Genomic DNA, 14444 nt, shown 5'->3' with positions numbered 1-14444 from the left:
TGCAAAGTCCGTGGCTGTTTGCGGTTTGGGGCATAGATCTAATTGGATCTTTGCCCACAGGAAAGGGCGGTGTCAAGTATGCTGTGGCTGCCGTCGAATACTTCACTAAATGGGCAGAAGCCGAGCCTCTCGCAACCATAACAACCAAGAAGGAGCTGGATTTTGTGATAAAAAACATCGTTTGTCGCTATGGATTGCCAAGGAAAATCGTCTCGGATAACGACACCTAGTTCGATAGTGATTTATTCACGGATTTTTGCGGACGACATGGCATTACCAAGAGCTTTTCTTCAGTTGCTCATCCCCAAGCAAATGGACAAGTCGAAGCAGTCAACAAAACACTAAAGAAAAGACTAGAAGAAGCTAAGGGAGTGTGGCCAGAACAATTGCCTGAAGTCCTTTGGTTGTACAGAACTTCCCATCGAACAGCAACAGGCCATACTCCATTCTCTTTAGCTTATGGATATGAGGCAATGTTGCCTGTTGAGTTAGATCCGCCTTCGCATCGCATAATAATGTACGATCAAGACTCGAATAGCCAACTACTAATGGAATCCCTAGACTTGGTCGATGAGAAGCGTGAGCAAGCCCAGCTCCAAGTAGCTGCGTACCAGCAGAAAGTCGCTCGGTATTTCAATTATAAAGTGTGTGAAAGGAAATTCAATGTCAGAGTTCTAGTACTTCGAAGAGTTTTCCTGAACACCCGCGACCAAGCTGCTGGAGTACTCAGACCTAATTGGGAAGGGCCATACCAGATTCAAGAGTTCCTTCACCCAGGCACCTACAAACTTGCTCGCTTAAACGGAGATCTCGTTCCTCGCTATTGGAATGGAGAACACCTGCGTAAGTACTATCAATGAACAATCCTTCTTAAAGGATTGGCTTGTATTAATTTTACTTTTTACAAGTTATGAAAAAGGGTTGGTCATTTTATGTGACTAATCGCTTATAAGTGTAAGATCTTTTTCATCACTCGTATAGACACGTTTTGTCCATTTATTACGAGAAATATAAGGGACTGTGTGCAGCTAGTCATTCTTGCCAATTATTGTATTTTATACAAGTATTTGCTCATTACGTGTGTTGTTTTGCTCTATTACACTTTTAATTATTTTGCTCCGAGCAGAATTTTTTGAACAGGTTTTGGTCAAGGCAAGTGACCAAGGACCTAAAGCTCCTCGATCACTTGGGGGGCATATAAGGTATCTAGTAAGCAAAACATATCGAAAGGTATGTAAACACATGAGCAAAATAAGTGAAAGCATACCAGGGTACTTAGAGTATTTTTCAAAATTTTATATTTTGCTAAATCAAACCAAAGTGCTATGCTAAGTTCGGTCATGCGAACAGATGTTATAATAAGACGCAAATGTATTATAATATGAAAAAAGAATTACTTTACACCGCGAGCAGTACTGCTCGGATGTAATTGTTCGATTAAAAGGAAAATAGCTGCCCATGCAGCAATCAAATATTAATAAGGAATCGTCTTTACATCACGACCCGTAGGTCGTATATTTAAAAGAGAAAAAAAATTACGAAGTTGCCTGGGGGTCTTGTGGCGATTGCTGCTACTGCTGGTCGATTGCATCCCCAGCTTCTTCTCGGGCGCCTTCAATGCCGATTGCTAGAGAAATTTCTGGAGACCTTGGAATTGAGTCTTCCTCCAGACGAGCAACACACCTAGCCAGCTCCGCCTCCCTGATATGGTCTGGAAGATAGGAAAAGTTGGCAGTGGGATTGTTCTTCCAGAACAAGTAGAAGCACTCGAACGATGCCCCCTCATAGCCTTCAAGTTTGCGGGCATTCTGTTCCTCTAAAGCAGCAACCTCTTGGCGACTTATTGCAAGATCATCTTGAAGCTTATGGGCTTCCCAATAATTCCTGAGAGAGACCTCCTTGTACTGCTCCTTGGATGCAGTGATCTTTTCGATACTTGCATCCTTCCTCTTCAGCTCCTCTTTGAGATAAGCAATTGTGGCATCGGTCACTTGCAATGCCTCGAGGTGCTTCGCCTCGACTTTTTTAAGAGCCTCGGTATGCTTCGCCTCGAATTTTTTAAGAGCCTCGGTATGCTTCGCCTCGACCTCTTTGAGGGCCTCAGAATGTTTCACCTCGACTGCCTTCAGCTGCTCGACATAAGTAGCCTCAGACGCCTTGAGTTGCTCGGTGTGTTGAGCCTCAACAACACTGAGCTGATCGCTGAGTTTCTTCTCAAACAGAGCATTCTGCATCCTTGAAGATTGCCAGCCAGAGGATAAGGTCTTTAATAGGAGCAAGTTAAAAAGACGATTTACAAAGCAGAAAGAAACTTGTGGACGCTCAATATTCTGCGCCCATAAAAGATCCCGTGAAGGCCCATCATCCTTTGACGACAACTTCGGATCAGCTCGTGATGCGCGAGGTCCCAGCCGCGTCACCATGGCCTCGCTCGGCCATGGCCCAGGTGCAAGGCCCACCTCGCGCGCGCACACCCCAGGCACGCGGCCCGCCTCGCGCATGCGCCTCCATGGCCTCGCTCGGCTGAGCCCCGGCGCCCATGGCCACGAAGTGGCCTCGCGATCTAGGCCCGGTGGTGGCCTCGCCATCTAGGCCCCGTGGTGGCCTCGCCCATGCCCACGGAGTGGCCTCGCCATCTAGGCCCCGTGGTGGCCTCGCCCATACCCACGAAGTGGCCTCGCCCATGCCCACGGAGTGGCCTTGCCATCTAGGTCCCGTGGTGGCCTTGCCCATGCCCACGAAGTGGCCTCACCATCTAGGCCCCGTGGTGGCCTCGCCCATGGCCCCCGGAGTGGCCACATCCGCAGCACATTCGGCCTCGTGAACAGCCAGAGAGCCGTGCCATCAATGGGCCTTCCAAGGGCGCCTCGCGAAGGAATGTGAGCCACGCCACCTGGTGGCCACATGAATGAAGCAAGGGGGTCGCAAGGAGGGCTTCTCGCCTTGCATCCTTAGACATCCGTCAAAGCCATATGACTATCGCTCAGACTCGTGAGTGGCCTCGGGAGGCTTCAGGCATCTCGGGCCAAGGATCCAAGATCCCCACCTCACGCCACGACCATAACACGCACCAAGAGTCCCATTCCTTACACCTTGAGACCCCTATGCTTAGAGGCTCCAATACGAGTCGAATGAGACATGCTTGTACGATCTAGTACTGAGTATGGACACCAGTACCAGTGGGACTGCTGGGATAAGAGTTATGGTCCGTATGTCTACGGCCAAAGGTTAGAGTCGACACCACTATCACCTGCGCCACTATGCCTGCCACCACTCATCAGACATGGGTACAGACAAGTAGTGGAGACATCCTCCTGACACCTGCTCCCGTACTGGATGTACGACCACAACCTCTGAAGCCACTCCCCTGACATAGTACTTATGTACCACTTGGTCTCCTAGACCACCATGTATCTAAGGCCATTAGAGCCTACTATAAAATGAACTCTAATACCACCTGAAGGGGGGTTGGAAATTTTACTGTAGCAAAGGTTTGAGGGTGAATGAAAGACTGAATTCTCCATTATTGTTCTATCATTGCTCTTGAGTGATTGTTTAAGTTTCTACAGCTTTTCCATTAGTGATCTTGACTTGATAATTTTCTAACTCAACTTAGTTGACGAGTTCTCACCGTCAACACAACTTACAGCAAGCACTTCGTTCAATGCACGGCTGAGGACCTGGTCGACCCCCATGGAGCTGGTCTCCTGGATTGCCTCTCGGCTATGTCAGTGCTTTGTTATTTTCGACAGCCTATTTTTGGCTGAGCTGGGCACCACGCCCGTAAGGTCGTCTCTTGAGGCTTCTTCCCGATGACCAGCCGATTGCTGGATGGTGGATGTTGGAGGCGTAGGTTTGACTAGAGCCGGAGGAGGAGTCTGTCCGACTGGAGACGGAAGATCTGGGTTCGTAGGAGTTGGTGGAGGAGTTGTCTCCCTCGTTGGAGTAGGTGCAGGAGAGTCGTCTGTTCGAGGCTTCTTTGCGGGTTGATTGCTGCAGCCCTCCCCAGACTGGCGCCTGTGAGACTTTTTCTTGCTTGCAGACTTGGTGTACAAGTCGAAGGCACGTTCAGCAGGCATGTTTGCAAAAAAGAAACGAGCAAACAGTCAGACAATATAATAAAAGAAACTTGCCAAGTTTAAGAAACAAGGACAGAGAGATTGAAAGTATAATACTCGAGCTATCATTACTGGTTGCTACATTATTTACCCTACAAGTGCTACACTCACTCTTTGACTTGAAGAAATCTAAATTTAAAGCAAGAAGGTATTTAAAGTTGCCATCCCCGTCGAAGAGGTGACAGGGAATAGGCAGACTATCTAAGAGTGAGAAATCAGTATCGTTCTCGTCCGACGATTCATCAAGAGGCTTAAGAGGGACAGTAGCCTTGTTTTTCCCCTTTCCCTGAGGGGCGGAGGGAGTAGCAGCTCGTGGAGTGTTGGAGGGTTCCCTGATTGTCACTCCGGTTGTCCTCCTTTGAGGTTGTGACATGTCCGAGTGCTGCTCGAGAATCTCCTCGCTAGTGGCACTTCCCGCTGTTGACTCCCTCACGTCTTGGTGGGGTGCTAAAAGCCCGACCAACCTCAGGTTGGCCTCTGTGACCAGCTATTTGACACTTTTCTCTATGTCGGTCATGCTGGCCAGGAGGGCTGATCGCATCTCCATGGCTAGGGTAGGGTCTGGTCGCAACCATGGGCCTGAAGCGTACTAAATTTCTAAGGAAAGTGCAGCAAAAAAAATTGACGACCAGCGGTACAAAAACTTTACCTCCTTGAGTGAAGGCCAAGTTGTTCGCGACCATGTCAGTTGTCAGGAAATACTCCAGATGGTACCTCCCCACATTCGAGATGTAGCCAGTGTCAGTCAGGAAAGTGCGACCTATTTCCTAATGACAAAAGTGGAAAAACCCCGTGTTTTCTTGGTTGGGGTTAGATTTTAGGTCGAACAGATAGTTGACCTCATGTGGAGTGGGGAGAGGCCATTTTTGTGTGGCTATAAAGGATATAGAGTGCATCAAGCATTCTATATCCGTTGGGAGTTATTTGAAAAGGGCGACCCCGAAGTACTTGGCCATCCCCTGGAAAAAAGGATGAAGAGGCAGGGTTGCTCCTACCTCAATGTGGTACCTAGAACAAGCACTAAAGGAGCCTCTAGGCAAGTTCACCTGTTGGTCTTGAGTGGGTTGAACTAATGTCACCCCAGGGAGTCCATATTTTTTGATGTAATTAGCGATCATCCTGATTGGTACCCGACTGACAGGTGCGATGTATCATTCAACATCTGGTTGAACGGCGTTTTGGGGCTGCGCACAAGTTTGAATTTTTGGGTGAGGGATATTTCTTTCCCGACCACTGGTCGAGGGAATTCCAGCCTGAGGAGCAGGCTGGTTTGATGGTTTGGAAGATTTCTTTTTTTGGGCTGTGGATATTCCTCTACCCATGACTGGAAGGTTTATCTGAGGTCTATTGGGTGGGGTTCGAGAAAAAAGAATCTCTGGTACCAGCTACGACGGATGCTCCTCGTCTTCAAGTAATTGGGCAAGCAAGTCATCGTCGATAAGCTTCTCACCTCTCCAAGGATCTTGCATGAAGAGCTGCGAACAGAGAAAGGGGGAGGTGAGAACGTAAAGCCTAAAAATTTGTGTTGCAAGTTAGAATAATGTTGCTCGCATATAAAAGTTAAGCTTGTATACGACCAGCAGCATTCTAGCAAAAACACTAAGTTCTATACGAGCAGTTTGAAAAACAGATTGAAAAGCGAAAGTAAAAAGTTTTTTGAAAAAAAATCTTTTTCAACTTCGAAGGGGCGGGAAAAACCCAGTTTTTCAACTAGCTTAAAAATCGAATTTTTACTACGATTTTACGCCCTAAATCTACAATCTCGACTACCAAACTGTTTCTTAACTCCTACAAGACGTTGTTTCATCACCTTTTCAAGCATCGGTTAACATTCCCAATCTCCCCAAAACAGTTTCAGTCAAGAACTCAGAAATAAAAAATAGAGATAAACAAGTATTGCATGGCACATTAACAACTGAAAGGTTTGAAGAAACGTACTTGTATGAAAGATGGAGTAAAGTTATGGGGCGCTAAGTTGATTCGGTTAGGCGAGAGCTTCGTGATCCATCTGAGTTTCTGGGTTCCTGGGGATGTAGCTCCTGGTTCTTCGGTTTTCTTGAAGATAAAGTTAAAACTTAAAAAGTAAAAAACTGATTATGAAGGGTTATTTATATTAGCCGAGGAGCGGTTACCAAGGTAATCATAAATGGTAACTTTTCAAGGCGTGGGGAAGTGTGATAGCTGTCAGACAAGTTATTGGAAACCAAAAAGACTTGATTAAACATGATTGGTCACCTTTTTCGAGAAAGCATGGGCGGCTCTGACATGTTTCGTGGGTATTCGAAGAGTCAGTTTCCTAAGTTTACTTATTGCTGGTCGTAATAAATAAACTTGGGGGGCAAATGTTTATACTAAAAACGACTACTGATGACGTGACAGTAATTTCTTACATGCGGTCAAAGTACTGCTCGAATATCGACCAGAGGCACATCGCTTTGCCAGGGGTTAAGTTTTAGATACGACCAGGCTGGTCGTATAACCTGATTTATTTCCTTCTTAAACTGTAATCTTATAATAATTGCATTGAATATTTCTTCATTATTATCTTGATACACGATTATTAAGGAAAGATAGGGCACGTTGGCATATGTAACCCTCCTTGAGCCGATAAATATACATGAAATAGCTCAAGGAATGGACTTTTGATCCCTGAATCTTCTTGCAAAGATAGAGAAAAAGAGAGAGCTATAGTGCAATTATCCATCGTTTTATTGTATTTTCTCTCAAATTTTGTGAAACTCAAGAACCCTAGTTCTTTGATCACTGCTTTGAGATTCAGTCTTAATAATAACACTAAGTGGACGTAGGTCATTACCATCGTTTGGGGCCGAACCACTATAAATATTTGGTTTTTTCTTCTCTTCTATTAGATTATCTTTCTTACTTGCTGTTTTATCTTTTGTCGTATATTTGACTCCGTGTCGTTGGCCAAATCGTGGGTCAACTGTATCCATTATTAAATGAGTTTACAACTCTATTTAACTAGTGGTATTTTTTGACTCTCGCCAACCGGGACAAGGATATCATAGATTAGATAAAAATCTATAGAAATAGATATATGATTGTTTTTGGTTTTTTTTCTCATATCTTACATATTTTTGGTATATGTTGTGCTATTTCTTGAAATTTATGTGAATAGAAGTTTTATTGAGCAAATGTGATTGATTCCTATTTTATTGATAATTTGTAGTTTTAAATTAAGCAGTGCCTGTGTCTACTCCCATCCTTTCTCAACTTACGATGGAGAAACTCACTAGAGAAAACTTCCTTAATTGAAAGCAGAATATCAACATAAAGTTGATTGGTGACAACTCCGAGTTCGTCATGATTGAGGAATCCCCAAAACGAGCATTGTGTCTGCACGTTCGTGATGGCACCGTAAATGCTTGGATATCATCATCTCCGCACATACGTGATGACACTGTGAATGCTCGGATGGCATCGTGTCTGCATCTTCGTAATCAACTCAACTATGGTCTGACGAATCTCATGAATGAGCATCAGACTTTGGAGCCTACCATGGGTGAAGCTAGTAAAAGAGGAGAAAATAAGACTACTGCTGCTGCTGCTGATCCAGCCAAGGATGAATCTAACCAAGCTTTGTCTTCGAAAGTTGGAAACAAGAGGAAAGGTGGACAAAACACCAACCCAAATCCTGCAAAGGCTGCACGGTGCACAATCAAGTGCACAGATGCCTAAGGGGAAGAACAAGAAAAATAAGAAAGGTAAAGATAAGTGCCTTCACTGCAAAGAGAAGGGGCATTGGAAACGAGATTGCTCCAAGTTTCTAGCAGCTAAAAACAAAGGTAATGATTATAGTTCATTTATCTTGGAAACATGTGTTTTAGAGAGTGATAAATCTGTTTGGATTGTTGATTCTGGACCTACCAACCATGTTTGCAATTCTTTACAGTTTCTTGAATCGTGGGAGGAAGTGGACGAAGGCGGCTTAGAGCTTAGAGTTGGGAAAGGAGAAGTTCCTTGTGGTCCAAGCTAGAGGAAGAGCTCGTCTGAAGTTCGGAAATAAATATTTAATTTTGAAGATGTATTTTTTTTCCAGATTTTAGTAGAAATTTAATTTCAGTTTCCATGTTGCAATTAGAATGATTTGTTATGACTTTCACAAGTTCTAATATATCTATTTCCTTCAATTAATCATAATTGTGTATTGCATGTTTGGAAAATGGGCTTTATATTCTGCGACCTAACGAACCCCTAGCTCTTAACAATGATTTATTCAAAGTAGCTAAACCTAGGACCAATAAACGTCAAAAGACCGATAACGATAATATGACGTATTTATGGCACTTGAGACTAGGTCACATTGGATATGATAGGATTCAAAGACTTACAAAGGATGGGCCTTTGAGGGAACTCACCTTAGGTGAATTACCAGTCTGTGAATCTTGTCTAGAAGGCAAACTAACCAAGCGTCCATTATCTACAAATGGTGATAGGGCCAAAGAACCACCTGGACTTGTTCATTCAGATGTTTTTGGACCTTTGAATGTACAAGCTAGGGGTGGTTTTGAGTATTTCATCACTTTCATTGACGATTACTCTAGATACTCATGTCTTTACCTAATGCATAGGAAATCATAAACATTTTCAAAGTTTCAGGTATTCCTAGCAATGGCTCAGAACCAATTAGGTAAAACGTTAAAGATCTTGCGATCTGATAGGGGTGGAGAATATTTGGATATGCAATTCCAAGATCATTTAATTGAACTTGAGATTTTATCACAACTTACTGCCCCAGGTACTCCGCAACATAATGGTGTAGCAGAACGCCGGAACAGAACTTTATTAGAAATGGTTAGATGCATGCTTAGTTACTCAACTCTACCAACTTCATTCTGGGCACATGCAATTGAAACCGCGAACAACATTCTCAATGTCGTGCTGTCTAAATCAATCCCCTAAACACCTTTAGAATGCTGGAATGGTCGTGAACCTAGTTTACGCCATTATAGAATCTGGGGGTGTCCCGCCCACGTCCCGAGGAAAAAGGAGGGAAAGCTAGAACCGCAAACTGAAGTTTGCATGTTTGTTGGCTATCCTAAAGGTACTTGGGTGGGCTTTTCTATAGTCATTCAGAAAAGAAAGTGTTTACTTCTACGAATGCTACTTTTCTGGAAAATGACTATGTACAAAACTTCAAACCTCGTAGCAAAGTATTTTTAGAGGAGATGGTTAAAGATTTGACTCCAACCAATGTTCCATTGTCATCAACGCAAGTTGATGCTGAAATTCCCACTCTTCATGTCCAACCGACGCAAGTCGATTTAAATGAAGCAATTACCACTGTTCCTGAGCAAACAGTCACAGAGCCTCGTCGTAGTGGGAGGGTTTCTAGGAACCCAGTTCGCTATGGTTTGGATGGTGAAACCAATATGGTTGTTGGTGACACTAGTGATGATGATCTGTTGTCTTTCAAACAAGCAATGGCTAGCCCTAAAAAGGAACTATGGTTCGAAGCCATGAAACAGGAAATGGAGTCCATGTACTCAAATTCCGTCTGGGATCTTGTGGAAGCACCTAGTGAATTTAGGGATATTGGGTGCAAGTGGATCTACAAGAAGAAATTAGGTGTTGATGGAAATATCGAGACTTATAAAGCTCGATTTGTGGCAAAGGGTTTTACCCAAAGAGAAGGCGTGGACTATGAGGAAACTTTTAATCCAGTAGCCATGCTAAATCCATTCGCATCCTCCTATCCATAGCAGCCACTCTCGACTATGAGATCTGGAAAATGGACGTCAAGACAACTTTTCTTAATGGAAAGCTTGACAAAGTCATTTATATGGATCAGCCAGAAGGATTTAAAGTAGCTGGACAAGAGGGAAAAGTTTGCAAGTTGAATAGGTCCATCTATGGACTTAAGCAAGCTTCTCGTTCTTGGAATCTTAGGTTTGATGAAATAATCAAAACCTATGGCTTTGAAAAAAATATTGATGGGCCTTGTGTTTACCAACTGAAGGCAAATCAAATAGTGGTATTCCTGGTTCTTTATGTAGATGATATCTTACTCATTGGAAACAATGTTAAGAAATTATTAGATGTGAAGAATTGGCTGAGCACTCAATTCCAGATGAAGGATTTGGGTGAAGCAAGTTATATTCTAGGTATCCAAATCATCAGGGATAGAAAGAACAGACTCTTAGCTCTATCTCAAGCAGCTTACATTGATAAAGTGCTTGAACGTTTCTCAATGACAAATTCCAAGAAAGGGCGTCTACCATCCCGCCATGGAATTCATCTTTCAAAGAAGCAGTCTCCCCAGAATCCTGAAGAGGAAGATGCAAAGAGAAAGGTTCCTTACGCATCTGCAATTGGAAGTTTGATGTATGCCATGTTGTGTACTAGACCAGATATCTGTTATGCAGTGGGAGTAGTGAGCAAGTATCAGTCAAACCCAGGACCGGAACATTGGATTGCAGTTAAGCATATCCTGAAGTACTTGAGACAGACTGGGGATTATATGTTAGTCTATAAGGGAGGTGTTCTAAACCCTGTAGGCTACACCGATTCAAATTTTCAGACTTGTGTCAATGACAGGAAGTCTACTTCTGGAATGGTGTTTACTCTTGGGGGTGGAACTGTGATTTGGAGAAGCGTAAAGCAGTTTGGAATCTCAGATTCCACTATGGAGGCTGAGTACATAGCCGCGTCAGAAGCAGCTAAGGAAATAGTCTGGCTAAAGAAGTTCTATTCGGATCTTGGTGTTATTCCAGAAATGGATAAACTGCTTGTGTTGTTTTGTGACAATACAGGAGCGATAGCCAACTTGAAAGAACCTCGAAGTCATAAGAGGAGTAAGCATATAGAAAGGAAGTATCACATTATTCGAGAATATGTGGCCAGGGGAGATGTGAAGGTTATGAAGATTGCAACTGAAGACAATCTTGCGAATCCGTTTACAAAGACACTACGAGAAGCTACTTTTGATAAGCATATCAAGGAAATGGGATTAATAGAATTAAGGCATTAGTTTCAATTAGTTCAAGTGGGAGTATGTTGGGGTTTTATGCCCTAATTAAAGCCCAAATTCTTTGTAATCTCATTTTATTATCAATAAGAGAATATAAATTATTTTTTTGACTTGGTCAATCACTTTGCTCACATGTTTTATTTTCATGATTATTTGTTTAATATAAACTTCTATTAAATCCAGAGCATGTAGCCAATCATATTTATAGTGATGTAGTCACTGTGGAATATAAATATGATTATATGTTCAAAATAAGTTAGTCCTAAGATTAGTTAGTGCACATGATTTACACTGACTTGCCAATCTACGATATGATCTACTTACACATTGTGGTGTTATGTTATTTCCAGAATATTAGCAAAGTAGATAAGATCGAATGTATTTGTTACATCGGACTGGACCGATATTGACAGTTGATAAGATAAGTAAACATACCGTTATTATCTATTCTAGTCATATCATATAGTTGACCATAGGTCAATTCAATCTCAATTCTGAGTGGTTAGTATTCTAACTGATTGTATTATTTGAGTTCTTTGACTTGTTTGTTACCAGCTTACCCTACGGACTAGCCCATACTTACATCTTGGGAACTTGGTAGTATAATTGAGTGGGAGTGTTAATCATAGATATGAACATCTATAGCTTCTGATGAAGAAGTCAAACGATGGTTTCCTTTTGGTTTGGTTCAAGGTGTTAAATGATAGAGATCTCATTTTAGTAAATAAATTAGTTTACTGAAATATCATTTACAAGGAACTAAGTGTTTTAAGGATAAAATACAATGAGGGGTAAAATGATATTTTAGTCCTATCTAATTTTAGACCATCTATAGAGGATTGAGTGACAATTGTGGTTGTAACAATGGATAATTAATAGCGTATCTATATTTGTTATAAAGCGTTCTATGAATTCAAGAGTGCAATTCCGAGTCTATAGTGGAGTCACGAGGAATTAATAAGTCTAAATAATTAAATCAATAAAAAATAATACATGTCTTGATTTTAAGTCCAATGGGCTCATAATCAAATGAGAAATTTCACGGGCCTAAAGCCCATGATAACTTCGACCTAGGGCTTTAAATTGACTATTATTTTATTGATTTTTCAATTAAATTAAATGGCCTAATTGAGTCTATAAAAGGAGTGCTTAGAGAGAGTTGAAAACACAAGTCTAAACAAAAGTTCAGAAGTCAGATGTTCTGATAGTTTTTAGATTCTCTCTAAACACAAGTCCTTTTCTGAGCCTCTTTGTTATTTTCTCTTCTTCTCTCTGTATCTATCTCATGTGTTGAGAATTGCCCACACTAGTCTAGGTGATTCTAAGGATACATTGGAAGATTGTGAAGAAATTAGAAGAACATTTCAGTTTCTTGATAATACTCTGCGACAGAAATGATACAAGAGTTAGAGAAACTGAAGGAATGACTCTTTCATTCCGCTGCGTATACTGTAAGTATTATTGTCTTTGTTTTTCTTTGAATTAAATTTTAGAAACATGTTCTAAGTTATCTCATATTAATTTGTTTAATATTAGATCTACATGAAAATAAATAAAGATCCTGTATAAGTTTTCCCAACAAAGTAACTTTCTATCATAAGAGGGGCAATCATTTACCATAAGATGGGTGACAGATTACTCATATTAAATATGAAAAGAAACATCAAATCTGAATGAAAAAGAGGAAGAACACTTCATTAAAAAAAATAGTAACTATAATTTTAGTAACATAGGTAACCAGTTACTATAAAGAACCCAGAAATATACACACATATCATAACGTAAAGGTAACCAGTTACCCCCAGAAATATACACATAAAGAACGTGAATGTAATCAGTTACCCCCAGAAATATACACACAAATAACAGGAAGGTAACCAGTTTCCACAAATTTGAAGACAGAAAAAAAAATTAGATTCACCCCCTTTCCCTTCTCTCCCATCTTCTTCATATAATTTTTTTTTCTATATTTGAATGTTCCTATCAGGTAACTGGTTACCCATTCACGTTTTCATATTTTCATTAGTTTTCTTTCCAAATTTTGGTGTTCCTATAAGGGTTACAGAAAAAAAAAATGTTGAAAAAATTGATTTGATTTTTTTGTACATATAGTGGAAAAACTATAAAAAAAATTACAACAATAAAAGATAATAAATAAAAAAATAGTAAAATAATTATGTAATGTTAAAATATGTGTAAAAAAAGGAAAAAATGGAATGAGAAAATAATAAGTACAAAAAAAGAAGGAAAAAAACTAAAAAAAAAAAAGAAAAGAAAAGAAAAGAAATGATGAAGGAAAAAATATATGAATGAATAAAAATGCAAAGAAGAAGAAAAATAATAAAAAAATGGAAAGAAAAAAATGAATGAAAAAATTGGTGGAAAAAAAAGGAAAAAAATGGAAGAAGAATAAAAGAAAGAAAGAAAAACTCATATGTGTGAAAAAGAAAAAAAAATGGGAGGAGAAAATAATAAATACAAAAATAGAAGGTATGAAAAAAAACAATACAAATGAAATAAAAAAAAGATAAATTAATAAAAATGAAGAAGAAGAAGAAGAAGAAGAAGAGAAAAATGGAAAGAAAAAAAATGATAAAGGAAAAAATTGGTAGAAAAAAAAATGAAAAAATGAAAGGAAAAATAAGTAAGGAAAAAAAGATAAAAAAATAACTGAAAAAATAATTAAAAATTGAAAAAAAAAATCACCTTCAAAATCAAAGAAAATATAACTATGATATAAAAATGTGAAATTTTCATATTTTAGTTAGCTATTAATTGTGTTTCTCATACTTTAATTTTGTCTTTAATAAATTTTCACATACAAATTAAAAAAAGTATAATTCCCATATTTTTGCACATTAATAGTATAAAAGCCATATTTTTTAAAATTCCCTTTTTTTTAAGGTTATATCAAGCGAGTCCAAACTTATTCCAAAAGTATCATGTAAGTCTCAAACTTTATTTTATTTTGTGCCAAATTTAGAAAAAAGAAAAGTTAATGTTATATTTAGTCTAATATTTATAATTATGCACCAATGCATAAGATACAAATTAACACACAAAAAATCAATAATTTATTTAATATTTATTGAAAACATAAAAAAAATTAATTTTTTTACCCAAATTATATACTCAAAGAAATTTGTCATTAAAAAAAGAAGGGATAATTGCGGCATAAGTACTCAATGTTTGGGTTTTGTACGCGGCATAGACGCAATGTTTATTTTTAGTGGCAATAGTACCCAAAGTCAGTAAAAGTGTCACGTTTTTATTGGTCCAAATCATAATTATTTTTAAAAAATTATTGAGCTGGACCAATCACAGAGTGACACGTG

Source organism: Humulus lupulus, chromosome 9 (assembly GCF_963169125.1).
Source record: "Humulus lupulus chromosome 9, drHumLupu1.1, whole genome shotgun sequence".
NCBI lineage: Eukaryota > Viridiplantae > Streptophyta > Magnoliopsida > Rosales > Cannabaceae > Humulus > Humulus lupulus.
The sequence above is the reverse complement of the archived record's forward strand: the minus strand, read 5'-3'. Positions refer to the sequence as shown.